Raw genomic sequence first — 17,566 nt, forward strand, 5'->3', positions numbered from 1 at the left:
CAGTTGCCCAAGATGGGCACTGCTGGCCCCACTAGCCCTGACTGAAACAGGTCTTCTCACATTAACTGAAATGTTAGAGCTATAGCCAGAAGTGGAGATGCAGAAAGAGAAGTGGGAAGAGGATAGCAATGTATCTGCTCCAAGTCTTCTTTTTCTGAAATCGAGAAAATGGTCTAAGACATCCTTAGTGACTTTGGATGACAGACACAGGTTCACAGTGAACATTAGACCCAGTGAGCACTCTCCTTTGGGGAGAATCAAATAAGTTCTCTTATCCTAATGAACCTGGTCACTTCTTCTCTACATTCTGATCCATACAGGCAGAAAATATCAGTGGTACAAGAGGGTGCTGGCACCCAGCTGTTGTTCTACCTCAGGATATTCTCGAATGATGTTTGGGATGCAAGAATTGGCACTTAAAGTGGCAGTTAGTGAACTAAGCACACAGTATCCATAACCTAAATCTAGAGAAACACCTTCCTCTTGCTTTGTCCTTGTAAAGCTATTTATAGACACAGGATCAGCCCCCAGTCCAAGGAAAACTCTACACCTCATACAAAGATGCTAAAGATAAAAGTACCACTCAACTGGAAATTGAACCTCACTCAGGAGAACATTATCTCCAATTAGCATAACCACCTAATGAACACTAAAAGGGGAAAAACTAATTACAGGAATCACAAGCTGTCTGGGTTGAAGGGAATCTCACAGGTCAGTATAAAAATCTGCCCTCCTATACTACAAGACCTACAGAGCCAACTAACCTGGCCCATGTCCGCTCACAGAGACTGGACCACCAACAAAATGGCCTGCATGGACCAGATGTAGGCCCTCTACACATATACAGCAGATGTTCCACTTGGTCTTCATATGCAATCCCTAACAGTTAGAGTAGAAGCTATGTCTGACTCAAACTCTGTGGCCTGCCTTCGGATCCCTTTCCCCTAGCTGGGCTGCCTTGTCTGCCCTCAGAGGGAGAGGATGTACTTAGAATTGATGAGGCTTGATGTGTCAGGGCGGGTTGGGGTTGTGATGGGGGAAGGGGCACGGAAGGTGGGGGACTGTGACTGATCAGGATGTTAATTAATTAATTAATTAATTAGCAAAAATGTATCCTCTCCCCACCTTTTCCAACCCCTAACCATTACCTGGAGTCCCCTTTGCCATGCCCCTAGCAAGTTTCTCACATGCCTACCACCCTCCACCCTAGGTGAACTACAGTTCTCAAGAAATCTTACCTCAAGTAGATTCAAAACCGACCTCCTTGAAGTGCTTATTAGTTGAGAGAGTTTGCATAAATCTTGCCATGCAAGCATCATAAACACACCTTCTTCTGCATACATGCCTTCCGTGTTCACAAAGTCAGCTTATGCCTACATGCAGAGAAGCCTGTTTGTCCCTGCAGCAGCACCTCCACTTATGCTTTCCCCTGGGATAAGAGGATGTTAGTTTTGTTTTATTATGGGATGGGCAGCAATGTGCTCATTGAAAAACAGCTCCACGGATGAGAGCTAGTTAATCCTCAAAGCTGAAGAGCCAAAGGGGTGATCACATGATACAAACTGGCCAATGAGATATAAAAGGACATCTATTAAATTTCTGGAACAGCTTCTATTTTCTAATTAAAGGAAATGTTCTTTGGACAAACATTTGCCTTAAATTATTTGCCTTAAATACAGTTGGACAGGGAAGTGATGTTGAGGGCAATGGTAAACCTCTTGGAATCGTGAGGTGACAAACTTAGAGACGACAAGCCAAGATATCATGTGTGCAGAGCATAAATGCAGAAGGAGTTTGGACCCTGGATAAAAATGAAGCATTGTTGCTTATACGGAAATGGATTCATCCTGCTCAGTGACATCACTGTGGTTTGATCATCTAACCAATATGGAAGTTGTAGCAGGATATATTTTAACCAGGAACAGCTCAGCTCATGGAAGCTGCGTGTGTCTCACCTCCCAGGCTGAGATGGATTAGCTATTTCAAGCCCTTTCTTCAGCCCCACCTTTTGACCTCTCTCCTTGGTAGAGCTCATCTGTCAGGCGAAATGATGAAACTCAAGCCTGAGAATTCCTGCCAGGCAGAGCCGCTCCTCCCTCAGTCAACATCCCAGCCTGCACTTTACCCAGCAGCCATTGTCCACGTTGGTTGCGGTTGGCTGTAACTCAGAAATCTCCCATGCTCGAGCCAAGCTCTTTCCTTCATACGGACCACGTGGACCTTCTTACTTGGATCTGAGTATGGAGCTTTACTTAGATTTATCTTTTTCACATCTGTGCTCTCTCCATGTTGCTTGACCTGACTCCTTCGGCTGTCGGTGTGGCTTTGAATCATTTTTCAACCTATTAGCTTTTCTCTCAACCCCATAACTGCCTAGAAATGTGATCCCCATGCTTTCAGCATGGGACAAAAATGGCTTGGAAGGAGGGTGACCAACCCACAACTGAGGAAGACCACAGATGAATGCTAACACAGTGGTAGCCACTGGTCTTGCATTGTCAACAGTCCTACTGATGTAAAACACACTACCCTTACATCCATTTTAATCGAAACCTTTCTGAAACCAATGCCAAAGGGAGGCAGAAGCCATCCCACAGGAAGGAGCTAACCATGCTGAGGAAGAAATAGTGATGGGAATCCAACACACCCATGGCTTAATATTGTGACACTGTCGTCTCTGCATTCTGAGCATCCTGCAACAAAGGCTTGTTGGGTTATGTGCAACAAAATACAAGTTGAAAGGACTCTTGAGGATTTAAGAGCTTTGCTCTGAAGAAAACTGCATTTGGATGGAATACAGGCATTCATTTGATAGCAATAGAACATTCTTAGAATTTAGAAAGCAGAGCATGTAATGGTATGTACTTTTACTGTAGACATAATAAGCAGACCCAGAGGAGGAGTAAGGGGACTTGAATGGTGTCTGTGACAAACAAGAGTGGAGAAAATAAGAGGGATGGGAGGGAGAGGACAAAACGAATTCTGAGAAGGGGATCAGGGTGAGTGCTTCTGAGCTGCTTGATGCTCAAAGATCTGAACCACCTGTCACAGTCAGCGTTAGCTGTCTGTCAACTCAACACAGATGTAGTCATGCGAGAAGAGGGGGCATCAACTAAAGAACTGTCCAGATCAGCTTGGCCCGTGGCCATGTCTGTAAAGCATTTTCTTGGTCGATAGCTAATTGATGCAGGAGGGTCCAAGCCCTGGCAGGTGGATCTAGGCTGGGTTAAAAAGGTGGCTGAGCAAGCCAGAGGGAGCAAGCCAGGAAAGCAGCACCCCTCCATGGTCTCTGCATCAGTTCCTACCTCCAGGTTCCTGCCTCGCATTCCTGCCTTGCTGTCTCTGAATGATGAATGGTAACCTGTAAGCCAAAATAAACCCCTACAAGCTGTGGTCATGGTGTTTGTCCCAGTAACAAACCCGGCACCATTAGATTATGTCCAACATCCACAATTTCTTCACATGGTAAACTACTATCATTCCCAGTTCCATCAATACCAACATCAACACTGTTGCTACTGCCACCAACAGTAATTGTAAAGCTAGGAACAACCCTACCACTGCCACTATCAAAGCTGTGAGTAGAGTGATGCATACAGCCACCAACACTGCTACCATCCAAATCCCTACTCCACTGGCCATTAAAATCTCTCATCCCCCACTCCTTTAGCAGGTGCTGTCCCAGGTTCTGAATCCAGGACAAGGAACCTGGACAGGAGCTCTGGCTCTCTGATTGGCTGGTGACCCTGGATGAGTTACTTTACTTCTTTGCATCTCAAATCAATAAATTCATGTTGAATGAATTAAGGAACCAATACGATATTATCATGTGTCTGTTCTTAAAGTCCACAGGCACAAAATGTGCTATGAGGCAAGTAGGTTTATTGCCAGAGAACCAGAAGCTATGGCTAAGCTGTCTCTGACTGCCCATACCTCTGGGGCTGACGATTTTAAACAAGAAACAAAACATACACAGAAAAATGTATGTCTCCACAAAGAGCATGTGTGACTTTTAAGCTTATTCTCAAAGTGGGCTCCTAAAAACACTAACCAGCATGGCTGGTGTCTAGATGGGACTTGATATTTGGCTTTGTTTGTTTTTATGTCCAATGTCTCTTTCCCTGACAGAATGAGACTTACAGGTGACTGTGTCTATCCATGTGTTTTCTTCACCTGTACACATAGCAGGTTCACACCCTCTCATTCATGAAACATGGAAACATCTGTTGCACCCACTTTGGGGATGCTCGAGCGGAAAAAGCAGGAGAGGTGTGACTACATGAAGAAAAACTGTGTTGGTTGAATAGTGGAGTGAATTCGTAATCACCACATCCTCTAGCGGAAGAAAATGGAAGAAAGGCTGATAAAAGTTGGACCTCAAGACTGCATGCAACGCTCTGAACTTCAGTGTTAACTCCGATTGAGCTTGAGCCTCAAACCAAAACCGTCTGTAGTCTCAGACACCACTAGGAACCCGCCAGGTTAGGGGACGATCAAGCAGAGGTGAGCGTGTGGCCTCTGCACATCTCACACAGGGAGGATGCTGAGCAAAACTCTACACAACGTGCTGTGTAGAGACTCCATCTCTCTTCTCTGTCCTTGCCTCACGACAGGCTCCTCTTGGAGACTACTGAGTTCCTTCCTATTGATGCTTCATCCGAACCAACCAATGCTCATGAACATGCTTTGAGCATTTCACACACATGACACACATGTAACATGAGGTAAGTAGATATTGTTGTATTTGGGAAACTGAGGCTCAGGAAGCCAGGGCATTGATCTCTGGGGCTCCATGAACACCGTGTGAGCATCCCTGCTCATGTACATACTGTTGGGGGACTTATGTCTAATCTGAGGAGTCAGGAAAGTGAACAAGAAAACAGGGTAGGTCATTTGGGACTCAACAGAAGCAGGGAAGGAAACACACAGAAGACTTGTCTAACCTTGTTCCGGTCACAAGACACCTAACACATTCAGAGGAGTCTCTGGGCACTCACACTGTTCTCAGGGGGACTTTCAACACTGAGAGGATGACGGCTGGGGAGGACTTAATGTGAAGTAATGGGCACAAGACAATGCCAAGAAGAGCACACTTTAAAGTTGCCCGTATAGAATGCTTAGAATAAGCATATCTTGTCCTAAATATCTTTCCTAAAATACTGCCTTCTAGTTGAAGATGTGTGGTTCAGAAGTTAGACAAAGGTCACCCCCCCAAAAAAAAAACCCACAAAGATAAATGAAGAAAGAAAATACCATTCAAATGACAGATTCTTCTAACCATTCGACTATTTTTCAGGAAGATTATTCCAATGTAAACTTGGCCAGCTCAACAGCACTGAGCATTAATCATTGATATAAATCCTTGACAGTTTGGTGGGATAAAATTGTACCTTACTGCCGCTTTGATTTGCATTTCTTAGACTATTAAAAAAAAGGTTTCTAAAATTTGTATTTGGAACAACTTTTCTCTGACTTTCAACAGCGACTTTGTAACGTGGTAGGCAGAGCACGCATAAAAGGGCACCAGCAAATGTTAAATGTTGTGTGGCCCTGGGCAAGGTTAGGTGGGTCTTTTCCAGTTGTTTCCTGCCTCACTTTTATTTGCAATACATATATATGTCTAACTTACTTACTGTGCATTAATGTGAGCCCTGCACAATGTATCAGAAGACAGGCTTTGGTCTGAGAGACAGAGAAGTGGGTGTGTGGCTGTGTTTTGAAATCAGAAGGTGGGAAAATAGAACAGAGCTGTGTCAAGGAACCAGTAATGACCCCACCTTATCAACCCGTCGTGACGTGGCTTTTCCCTAGTTCGTCCTAGCTCCCAGAATCTTTGGATTCTGAAAAGTTTTAAGGAGAAGAAAAGAAGAGGTGCAGAGAAGTGACTCGGTCAGTTGAGTGCTTTCTGCACAAGTGTGAGGGCTGGATTTGAACCCCCAGTACCCATGTAGAAAGAAAAGGAATGGCTGCAACCCCAGCAATGGGTAGGTGGAGACAGACAGACCCTTGGAACTCACTGGCTAGGCAGCGGAAGAGATGAGCTCCAGGGCTGACGGGCTCAAGAAGAGACGGGTCTCAGTGACAATAAGATAGAGAAGAATCCAGAACATACCAGACATTGACTTCGAGACTCTGCACGCTCACGGATAAATACTTCCTCACAAAATAAACAGAGACAAGAAACACTCGTTCGAGCTTTCCTGGGACTAATTGAAGCTGTAGTAAAACAGTACTGCATCTCACTTGAGTAGACTTTGGGATTCATTTGGAGAACAGCAGTAGCCACCCTGAGATGTATTTATTACGAGTTTTCAGTGCAACGCCAGTGGGGGTACAAGGAGAAATTCTAAAATAACTACTTATAAACCTTAAATGAATTTAATTAGACAGCTAAAATGAAAAAAACTCTAAATTACAAGCCATTGGAGACATGATTAATTACATGCATATTATGCAGAAAGCACAGAAACCACCCATGGCTTCCCTCCCGAATCCAGACATAAATATACTGTTGCCAGCAAGATAGCTCCCAATGGGGGCAAATGCAGACCCAGTGTCTGCAATCAAAGCCAGGGCATTTGAACAGAAAGGGTTTCTACCTGTCCTTGAGCCTGCAGAGACCGCAGAGTCACTTGTCCTCCCCAGTCAGGTCTCCAAGATCTCCAGTCTTTTTCCCAGAAGGCTAAGTCCAGTCTCTCCTCATTCTGTCATCCCTTCGGGACCAAGTACACAGCATGGCTGTTATCTGCCCTGCCTGCCCGTTATGATAGCACACCCTCAATACATGCAGGGTGAGCCATCACTTAGGGAGACTAGGGATGACAGGCCAGTTACAATGTCGTTATGGGGGAGGAGGCAGATTTTCAAGCAATGCACAAATAAATCCATTTTTTAATTTTATAAGATATACTCATGAAAAGAAAACTTCTGGAGAGATGTTCTTTTATACCAGTCCTCAAGTATGAGAAAGATGGATGTGTTATACATGGACCCTGGCTAGCCCTTTTTCCTTTGGTCAGGGAATGAAACAGCCTAGAAGCATCCTGCTGACCTGGTTCTGTGTGACCACAGTCAGCTGAGAGAAGAGGTGCTGGGTTTTAAAACAACCCTAACCGCAGGTATGCAAGGAAGAAAGGAACTGGGGTTATATGGCAACTTTGCCCTGTTCAGCTACAAGTCTCCAAGCTACAAGGAATTGTTGAGACCCTTGCTGGGTGGTTGGCATGTTCCTAGGAAATGTCTCCACAGGAATCAACACCAAGAAGATCCTGGATTTTACGGAGCTGTGTTCTGCTAGAAAGATCCAGGCAATATTACAATAAACAAAAAATTGCACGGTACATTAGGGGGAAGCAAGTTCTGTATGCACAATAAGGGTAACTCGGTATGGAGGGACAGGTAGGGTTGTAATCCAGGACTAGGGAGCCTGCCAGATACATGAGGTAAGGTGGAGTGCATGAAGAAGGAGTTTTTCCAGAAGAGAGAACAGCAAGGATAAAGGCCCTCGGGTCAGATATGTCACGAATACATCCAGCATGGAGACCAGCAGTCTAGGTTAGATGTAGTTAGAACAGAAATTGTAAGGTCAGATCCCCTTCTGGGGAGTGGTACATGGTGAAGTTATAGGTCTTACTCAGAGAAACCAAGGAGCCTCTGCAGGATTCTGAGCATAGGTTTTAACTCCCATTTTTCGTGTATGTGTTTGTATGCTCACATGTGTGCACTTGGATGTGGAGGTCAGAGAACAACCTTGGGTGCAGTCGCTTGATGGCTGTTCCATGTTTTCCCCTCTTTGTGAGACAGTTCCCCTGGCCTGGAAGTCATCAAGTAGGTTAGGCTGTTCACCAACGCGTCCATGTCTCTGCGTTTCTCAGCACTGGGATTACAAGCTGGCACCATCGTGGCATAAATTCATCTCATTGTGTGGATTAAAACCATATCGCCATGCTTGCAAGGCAGGAGCCTTACCGACTGAACTGTCTCCCCAGATCAACTTCTGCTTTCTTAGCGGCTTTATCGAGTAGAATTCATTTGCCATATAATCCACCCATTTAAAATGCAATGCTTTTTTAGTGAAATAATTTGGGCAACCTAATTTTAGAATACTTTTGTTTCTTCCTACAAAGCACGCGTTCAGTATTCAGGCCCCACTTCCTTCCTCACCTCAAGCTCTGGCGAACACTAATGCGTGTTTTGTTTCTTCTGGTGCGCCTGCCGCAGGCATTTTAGCTCATTGAAATCATGCAATGCATTGGCTATTGTGACTAACTTTTTCACGCTGTTTGTAAGGTTCATCCCCGTTGTACACTGTTTGTAAGGTTCATCCCCGTTGTACACTGTTTGTAAGGTTCATCCCCGTTGTAACACGCACCACGTCCCATTCTTCATCACCATACCTAATTATAGAATGTGCAATGTGTTCTTAGTTCATCACCTCGTAGCAGATATTTGAGTTGTCTTTGCTTTGGACTCCTATGAACACTACTTTGGACCTTTGTCTGCATGCCTGTTTGTTTGTTTGTTCTTAATCTACTGAGGCGTTGTTTGGTTTTGCTGGGTGGCTATACCAACGGGCATTCTCATCAGCAATGTCGGCAGCTCAGATCCTCCACACACCATCGATGCCCGCATTGACCACCTTCTTCATTTAGCCCTTCTTGTAGACATAATGTCTTACCTGATAGTTCCGATTTGCATTTTTCTAATGAGTGATAGCGTTAAACATCTTTTCATGTGCTTATTAGCCAATTGTACATATCATGTAGAGAAAAATCTATTCAAATACTTGCCCATGTAAAAATTAGCTTATTTTTTTTATGATGTCTTTAAAAGTTTATTCTAAGTGTTTAGTTTTAAAAAGAAAGCACATACCAGAAACACGTTATTTGGAAAAGAAGAGGAAAAAAGAAATAATAATTTTTTAAAACTGATTTTAAGAATGAGGAGATGGTTCAGTCAGTAAATGATTCCCACACAAGCAGGAGGATCTCAGTTTGGGTACCTAGCACCCCTGTAAAAGGCTGGTGTCAACAGGGTGGGCTAGAGTTTCAGCTCTAGGGCATGAAGACTTGAGGATTCCTGCTTATTAAGAGTCCACCTGTCTGAACACACACGCTGCATGTTCAGTAAGAGAACCTGTCTGAAGAAATGAGGCAGAGAGGAACCAAAGATTCCTGACACGGATGTCTGGCTTCCACACACATGTGTATGCCCACATGCACACACACATAACACTTGCATACAACACACATACAGGAGGGGCTTGTGCGAGCACTGGCCCTCACCATGCCTCGTGTTCTATCACCGATGAAATGTGAATTCTCAACCAAGTGCAACACTCAGAAAGCAAGATTGTCCCTAAACTTTGCTGTTCTAATTTACTGGGCTCAGAACAAAATCTGATAGAGTACTTCAAATGAGGGAACAGAGTAACTTGAGCTTGTACATCACTCAGGACACAAAGGCAAGGTTCCCCACAGAGCAGACAAACCCATAGGAGAAAGAGAAGGTTATAGATCCCTACAATGAGATGCATCTGATGACATTATGGAAACTAGGATTGCTTGGTGAATGCTTAAGAGCAAAGTTGTCCTTAAACATGAGACAGGGTGACGAGATGGTAGTGCACACTGTATCATCATGCTAAGTTAACATTATTCTAGAATTAGATGATGAGCTAGCACTCACTAGTCCTAAAGGAAGATCATAAAATACAAGGAAAAATAGCTACTTAGAGGGATTCTGTGGGAGATAAGCAGACAAATAGCCACAGGGCAGAAAACTAAAAGAAAATAGACTTGGTAGTTACAAGTCATCGTAACGAAAGGCAACAGCACTTTCATGTCACCTGGTCATAATAACTGCCAGCAGCATGGGAAATGCTGTCTACCTGGACAGCCATGCACAACTATAACTCTTCATCTACAGAAAAGAAAGCATGCGTTGGTGGGCATCCCAGGTCTCTTCTACATGCACGGAGAGTTTCAAGTAGCAATAAACTATGAGACAGGCTTATTGGTGTCTTCTCCTCCTCTTCTTCCTCCTCCTCCTCTTCCTTCTCCTCCTCTTCCTTTTCCTCCTCATCCTCCTTCTTCACATAGACAATATTTGCTCACATGTTTATATATTCTTCAAGTGGTTAATCGTAGAATCTAAGGTTAGACTGTCTAGATGCAAATCAGTAGCACTGTGTTTGTGTTTAGATCAATGGCTTCCCCTCACTGACCCTCCGCTTTTCCTCAAAGCATCATGGGAATGACAACAGACCATACTTCCCCCCAGGCAGTTGTACTGACAGAAAGACTTGAAATGTGATTCAGAAAGATTAGCACCCAGTAACTGTGTACTGGTTAGTGCTAGGTACTATCTTGGCCTACTAGAATTGCTATAGCAAATCATCTGTGGCTGTGAACCTTATCTAAAAGATGTTTATTTGATTAAGTATGGACACTAAAAGTACACAATATGGAAGCCACATCTGTTTGACATCAGGTGCAAGCCTTCTGGCTACATCACAGCATGGTATATGGGGTTCTTATAGAAGGAAAAAGGCCCCAACAGCAAAACCAGAATTAATGGGGACAAAGTGATTCTTTTTATAGCAACCCACTCTCATAGGAACTAATCCACACCTACCAGACCTGACCCACTCACAAGGCATGGTACTAATTCACTCATGATGGCAGAACCCCATGACCTCATGACTAAATGATTCCAAAGCCTCAAACCCACAGCTAGACATCACGGGCATCCTAACATCACTGTAATATGATGAGGTTTGTTAGTATGAGCCCCCTTGCACAGGCCCTGGCTGTGATTGGAGCATCATTCCTCATGAGCTACAACCTCCCTTTCTCCCCTTGTCCTTAGACATTTTGGACAAGTCTACTTATTCATTAAACACTCAAGACTCCTCCTCCCTCTCATCCATCCCCCTGTCTTTATCCTAGGTCCAGCATAACTCTTCTTTCACTTTTCCACAGAAGTCCAAAGTTTGGGAAGTATCCATGGATACCGCTCAGAGGTAGACGTAGAGACTGCCACTCTGGTCCCTGGTGTTGCTTAGATCTGGTCTCAGGGTGGAGTCAGTGTCATAGCATTTGTAAGAAGCGCTGTGGAGGATTCGGACTTTGTTCTGGTCCCCGTCTTCTCCCTTTCCTCTGCCTCACCTTTCCTTCTTACAACTGAACTTGCGTAAGCTGACTGAACACAAGTTGAGAAGCCTTTTTAAACAGCCCACTAAAACTATTAAGACCTAAAAAGTGGCCTTGGCGAATGGTTGTCATAGCTTTATTACATTGCTTGGGGTTGGGGGATAGAAAGCCTGGCTGTTTTGCTTCTGATTTCTCAGGGCTCTCCTTACAAGCTTCTAAATTTAGATCTCAAGAATTATCGAGCTTCTACTAGGGGTGGGGGGAAATAGTCTGAAGTCCTGCCAAACTCAAAGTAACTCTCTAGTTCTTTCTCCTAGAGTCCTTGGAAAGAAACTGGCCAAGGATTTTACATTGGGGTGGGGCCAGATGGGGATGGTTGCTGTTGAAATTGTTGCTGAGCAAGAGACAGGTGGACATAGTGAGGATTCCATGCTAAACTGATCTCCTTCCTCAGGGCCTTGCCTGAGTCTTTGTGGGCATTTGTGGAGGACAGACAAAACACCAAAACCCACTAGTGGTTTTTTTTTCTTCTTGTTAAAAGTAAGATTCAAAACGTATTTCCAAGGTAAAGACATGCCTCAACTCTTTGTTTTCTCAGGCACTGGGCACCACTGGAGCAGAAATGAGAACAAACTGAGAACCCAGATAACTATATGAAGTGCACGTGTGTGTGTGTGTGTGTGTGTGTGTGTGTGTGTGTGTGTGTGTGTGTGTGTGTGTGTGTGTTGTGTGTGCACACACATGAACACGCTTATAAGTCCAGGAGTGGGTAGCAACGGGGGTTTAATGTGGCAGTCCACAGTGGTCCAGGGACAGACCTGTCTAACCAAAGTGATGCACAATCTTCCCTCCTCATCTCCAAAGGTCAACGTGAAGAATGATTGCTGGACATCTTGGGTCTCTTCCTGTATCCTCTAAGGAGTTAACCAACTCAGGATCTATCTTTCCTGATCAGCAGGTATGCATCATGGATTGTACTAACTATGTCAGTAGCCTCTTCAGTCCTCACCACGAATCCTCACAGCATCCCACTGCAGAAAGGCCATCACTCAGAAGAGACCAGCTTGGGGTATGGAAGTCATTTGCCCCAAACAACACAGCAAAGAGAGGACGGAGCCTGATACAGCTGGGATCTGAAATGTCCCCCAGTGGCCGTGTGCTAAAGGCTTGTTCTCTAGCCTGAGGCGGTGGGGGAAGTGATACTAGTTTAGGATATAGGGTCTATTTGGAGGAAGTAGGTCACTATAGGCCTGCCATAACGGATCCTGCAACAGCATCCTTTCACAATCATCATGGCGCTTAGGTCTATTAAACGTGTCTCACAACAGGACAAGAAACACTGAAGGCAAGAGAGCACAGGTGGAAACCTCTGAAACCATGAACCTGGGTGAGCCCTCACCCTGTAAGTTGATTTCTGGCATCACTGTGTCACAGTGTTGGGAAGTTGACTCATACATACAGGGTTGGAGTTTCTGCACTTGCAGGATGTGTGTGTGTGCATGAGGGTCAGCAAGGGCTCCCTTCATAACGGTCACTTATGCCTGCCCTTCTCTCCTGCCCTCAAGGCATTGAGGGCCAGCCTGTATCCAGATCCCCCTTTGTGTCCCCAGCGCTGGGAAGAGACAAAAACAGAAGATGGCAAAACTACAGTTGCTGCCCTCGAGGTGCTAGGAGAATCAAGACTTAGGTTTCCAATATGTAAACTGGGACCAGAGTCCCTGCATGGAGGATCCTGGACAATTCCCCAATGGAATCTGACCAACCACACTGGGAAGCATGAGCCCTAAGAGGTCCTGAGATAATCTGTAAACCTCCTCTCTGAGGAACGGCCAGCATGAGAGTTGCCATACTTGTGTGGATAACAGTCTATGCCTAAGCTAGGCATTGTCTATGCCCAGAAAAGTGTTCTAAGCAACATCCGATAATCACTTTTAAGCCACTGGGAAATCATTGGTGCCAATGACTGACATTTCCAGAATCTAGGAGTCGGTGCCAAGCAGAGCCAAGGGAAGTACCTGTGAGACGCTCCTTCGTGCCTACATCTGTGTTGTCTTACAGGTCTGACAGCTCAGCCTGGTAGAGCTCAGCCTGGCAGAGCAGGACAGAGGCAGTGTCTGAACAGACTCACAGATGGCTCATCCTTCCTCACTGTGCGACCCTAGGAGAGTTTACTCATCTGTTCCCATCCTTGGCTTCCTCCCCCTAAAACAGTGAGCCAATGCCACCTTCCCCACAGGATTACTAGAGCCTTAAATAAAAATTTTAAATGTGCTGAATGCTACTTGGCAATGTTATTATTTCAATGCAAATTGCTCCTTTCCTCTACAGACGAAAAATCCTCCCTACACCCTATTTCCATTTGGAACTTAATAGAAGGAAACAAAATTTCAATGCACCTCCCCCCTCATCTACCAGAGTGGCGCATCCTCAAGTTTGGCAGTAGAGACTGAGGGTAAGGCTGTGTGGAATGGGCACCCCCACCCTCTGCTTTGTGGGTGTATAAGTGCTGCAAGCCTGGGGGTGAAGCCCTGACAGCAGCACTTACCCTTGGCTGGGCAGAGTTACTCCCAGCAATTTGTGTTAGAGATACGCCAGCAAAGGGAACAGAAAGACACAGGTCGTATTGACCAATGGCAATGCCTGGACTGCACTGCTGCAGATTTGGAGAAATCAGTCGTGAATACAAGATAGAAAAATGAGCACAGATTGGGTGTTTGACAGTCCCGGGAAACTGCCATTGATGGTTTTTGATGTGGCCCTGGTCCTGTGGTTTTGTTTTTCTTCTCCTAGAGATAATTGCTGAAATATTTATGAATGGAATACAATGTCAGATATGCTTAAAAATAGCCAGGAGGAGGGAATGTGTGGGTAACAGCGCTTGGGGGCTTATGACAGAGTCTGGTTTTTGTGTTTGTGTGGGTTCCCATAATCAAATCAGGACAGTACAAAGAGGAAAGCCTATGGAGCTCACCTTATTCCTAGGGCTCCTCCCTCTCCCCAGGAAGCTTTGCTTCCAATTTCTCTGAAGCTTCCACACAGTTTCTGGGCATTTATGTACTATCTGAGTACTCACGAGGGGTGGAGGTTGGCAATTATTTATTAAACTACAGGGGTTTGTTCTGCGTTGTGTCGTGGTAAATATTTAACATCAGTTGGGGGTTCTATCCTGCCTTAGATCATTCAGTTCCCAGATAAAAGACACAAAACCTTTATATTTATAATAAGCCTTGCAGCACTAGAGCTGGGCAGATATCTGCCCTCTATGTTATTATGTCCACTCCCCTGTCAACAACCTCGAGATGTGATGTGCCATGTTCTGACCTCCACAGAGGCAAATATATATACAAAAATGGACATCCCTCGCAGGTGTTCCCAGAGGACAGCCTCCTAGATGATTCTAGATTCTGGCAGATAATTAGCGCTAACTATTGTACACATTTTAATAAAGTAGCTGCTCTTTCACGAAGCACCCGTGGGTGGGAGACCTGCTTCTCCATTGCTCCCAATTCCCGTCCCAAAGGCATGTGATGTCTACCTTGGCAGGCAATCACTCATACCCAATCTCTGTGACCTGAGGATCTGGTGGATGAGAATCCTGTTAGCCTTTCCTTCCCCTGGATCAGCATCTCTCCTAGGATGACATAGTAAAGAGAAGTGTCACTGACTGAGAGTGATGGAGGAGAGGTGCGATTTTAGGGTGCTTAAACAACAATGCCCTAACTGTGGGACTCAGCTGACCTAAAAACTAAATACATCTCTAGAGGGCAGTAAAGAGAAGACACTTCCTCTGTGACTTCATCTGTCTAGGTTTGTCTGGCTGGGCCTGGTCACCATGTTGTACCCCAAGGCTGTCTACTCTCACAATGCGACTGAGTGGGGTGGTGACTGCTTTTGCCAGCACACCAGAGTTCCCGAAGGACTCTGTGCCAAGCATCTTCCTCTGATGCAACTCCCTTCTCAATTCAGCCAGATGCGATGTGCACCCAGAAACATCCACGGCTGATGTAGGCCACATCAGCTTTCTCTTTCTCTCTCTTCATTTTAATTCCTTTTGAAAAATCTTACTTCATAAATCTCATCGTATGACTCTTCTAAAAATTGCTTTGGATTTGTTTAGAAGGGGAAAGGTCTCCTACATACAATTTTACATGTTTGGGTTTGTTGTCACATCTTTGGAGACATCTCAAGGTTGAAATGATGCCCACTGAGAACACCACAGCCTTGTTTGTAGAGTGCTTAACTCCAGGACTGGAGCACAAAACGTATACCGTGAACTTAGAGCTATCTACTGTTGCAGGAAATAAAGAAACACTCGAAGGTCGATGAGGATGTGACAAAATATGGCCAGGTTTCCTGGGGCCAAGACTAAACTAATTTGAACATCAAAATGAACAAGGATATAGCCTATGGAAGGGAATCAATCTGAATATGCTACACTTAATTCAATCATCAGTGGGGAAAGAAGTCGTATCCATTTCTTTTCCAGTTGTGATAAAAACATCAACATAAGAGAAAACAAGTTTATTCTATCTTACGCTTTGGGTCCACCATGGCATCCAAGTGAAGGCAGGGGAGCTGGAATTGGCCTCTCACCCTGCATTCACAGACCAGAAGCAGATAATCACTTTGCTGCTCAGTTACCTTTACTCATTTAGATACCAGTCAGGGGAATGGTGCCACCCACAGTGGACCGGTCTTCCCTGTTCCAAGAATGCAATTGAAATAGGGGCCTACTCTCAGGTAATTCTAGACTCTATCAGATTGACAGCTAATACTAATCCTCAAAGAAGTTTTCCTCACAACAGCAAGACAACCAAGAAGAATAAAAGTAGAGTGAGAAAACAAGCAAATTAGCTCTGTTGGGACAAGCAGCAACAAATGAACAGGCTGAAAGGTGAGAACTGGGGAAATAACGGCATATGTATACAGTCTGAAGATGTTTCGCCACAGAAGAGCCTGGCCATGGAAAAATGTAGGAGCTCAGAAATCAGCCTCTTCAGTGTTGGGACAGTTCACACTCACACACACTTCCTGCCATGAAGCATGGAGCAAAATGCAGCATTACCTTCTTGGGGGATTCCGACAATAACCACACAGTGTGAACCTTGTCGCACAGAAATATCAAAGTGTGAGTTCTTCTAATAAAATCATCCACCAGAGAACCAAAAAACTATGTACATCCGAAAAGAGTGAATTGATTGATTGACAGATTGATTAGTTATACCTTAATATGCTCGAATTAAAAAGAAAAAAACGAGTCAGAGAGCCTCAAGAATATCAATGATCGTGGAAAACAGAGAAACACTGGGAACTGATCCAAATTAAAGAAGACTAAATAGATATGATAGCAGGCTTGTCTTTGCCACAAAGAACATCATGAGCATAATAAAGAATATCTAAATAAGATTTGTAGATTACAAAATCCCATGCAAACGTTGATTGCCTGCTTCAGTAACGTCTTAAAGAACGGTCATGTTTCAGGGAGAGAGACTGATGGCTGTTTGCCAGCTTTCTCAGTTTGGGCTGATAGGATAAAAGTACCACAGACTGGTTGGGAGAAGCAATACAAAATTATTTACCCCAGTTACAGCGTTAGGAAGTCCAGCATGAAGGTGCTGTGTGACTTGGGTTCTGGGGATGGATCACCTCCTGGCTTGTAGAAGCCCCTGTGAATCTGAAAGAAAAACAAAAGAAGTGGGGTCTCTCCCTACCATCTGGGTCTTCTTATACGGTCATTACTGTCATTCACGAAGGCTCCACCTCATGACCTCCACAAAATACCCTTCTCCCTAGCCCCCCTCAGAGGACAGGCTTTCTTATTTGAATGTGGAGATCAGCAAACATTTAGTCCACAGCAGCAACAAAGGGCCATCACATCCCACGGAGAACTCAGGATCAAACTGCATGTTTCAGTTTTGGTTTTTGTTGTTGTTGTTTTGTTTCATTTTGTTTTGTTTTACCACAAGCATCTTAAGGAAGAAAGGGTTTATCTGGATCTCAGATATTATGGTCCATACAGCAGGGACGTCATAGCAGTGAGCCTCGAGCTGATCAAGCTGAGTTCCCAGGAAGCAGAGTGAGGAGCCATCAGCTCACCGTCTCCTTTGCATGCAATCCAGGATGAGGGTACCTTCTCAGCCCGGCAAAGGGTACCACGCACAATCCGCGATGACGGTACCTTCTCAGCCCCGCAAAGGGTACCACTCACAATCCGCGATGACGGTACCTTCTAAGCCTGGGAAAGGGTACCACTCACAATGGGCAGGTCTTCCTGCCTCAATAAAACTAATCAAAAAAAATCTGCCATAGGCTCTCCTCAATTAATTTAATCAACATAATCTGACATAGGTACGCCTGAAGACGCTTCTCCTAGATGACTCTAGGTCTCCATTTGACAGTTAAGATTAACTATC

The 17,566-nt window shown here is 44.7% G+C and overlaps 1 pseudogene; it reads left to right on the forward strand.

Moving 5' to 3' along the window:
- The first annotated feature begins 17,321 nt into the window (after window positions 1-17,321).
- The window catches only part of LOC116914926, a 57,404-nt pseudogene continuing 57,159 nt past the window's right edge, over window positions 17,322-17,566 (forward strand).

Source organism: Rattus rattus, chromosome 13 (genome assembly GCF_011064425.1).
Source record: "Rattus rattus isolate New Zealand chromosome 13, Rrattus_CSIRO_v1, whole genome shotgun sequence".
In the NCBI taxonomy this organism is placed as follows: domain Eukaryota; kingdom Metazoa; phylum Chordata; class Mammalia; order Rodentia; family Muridae; genus Rattus; species Rattus rattus.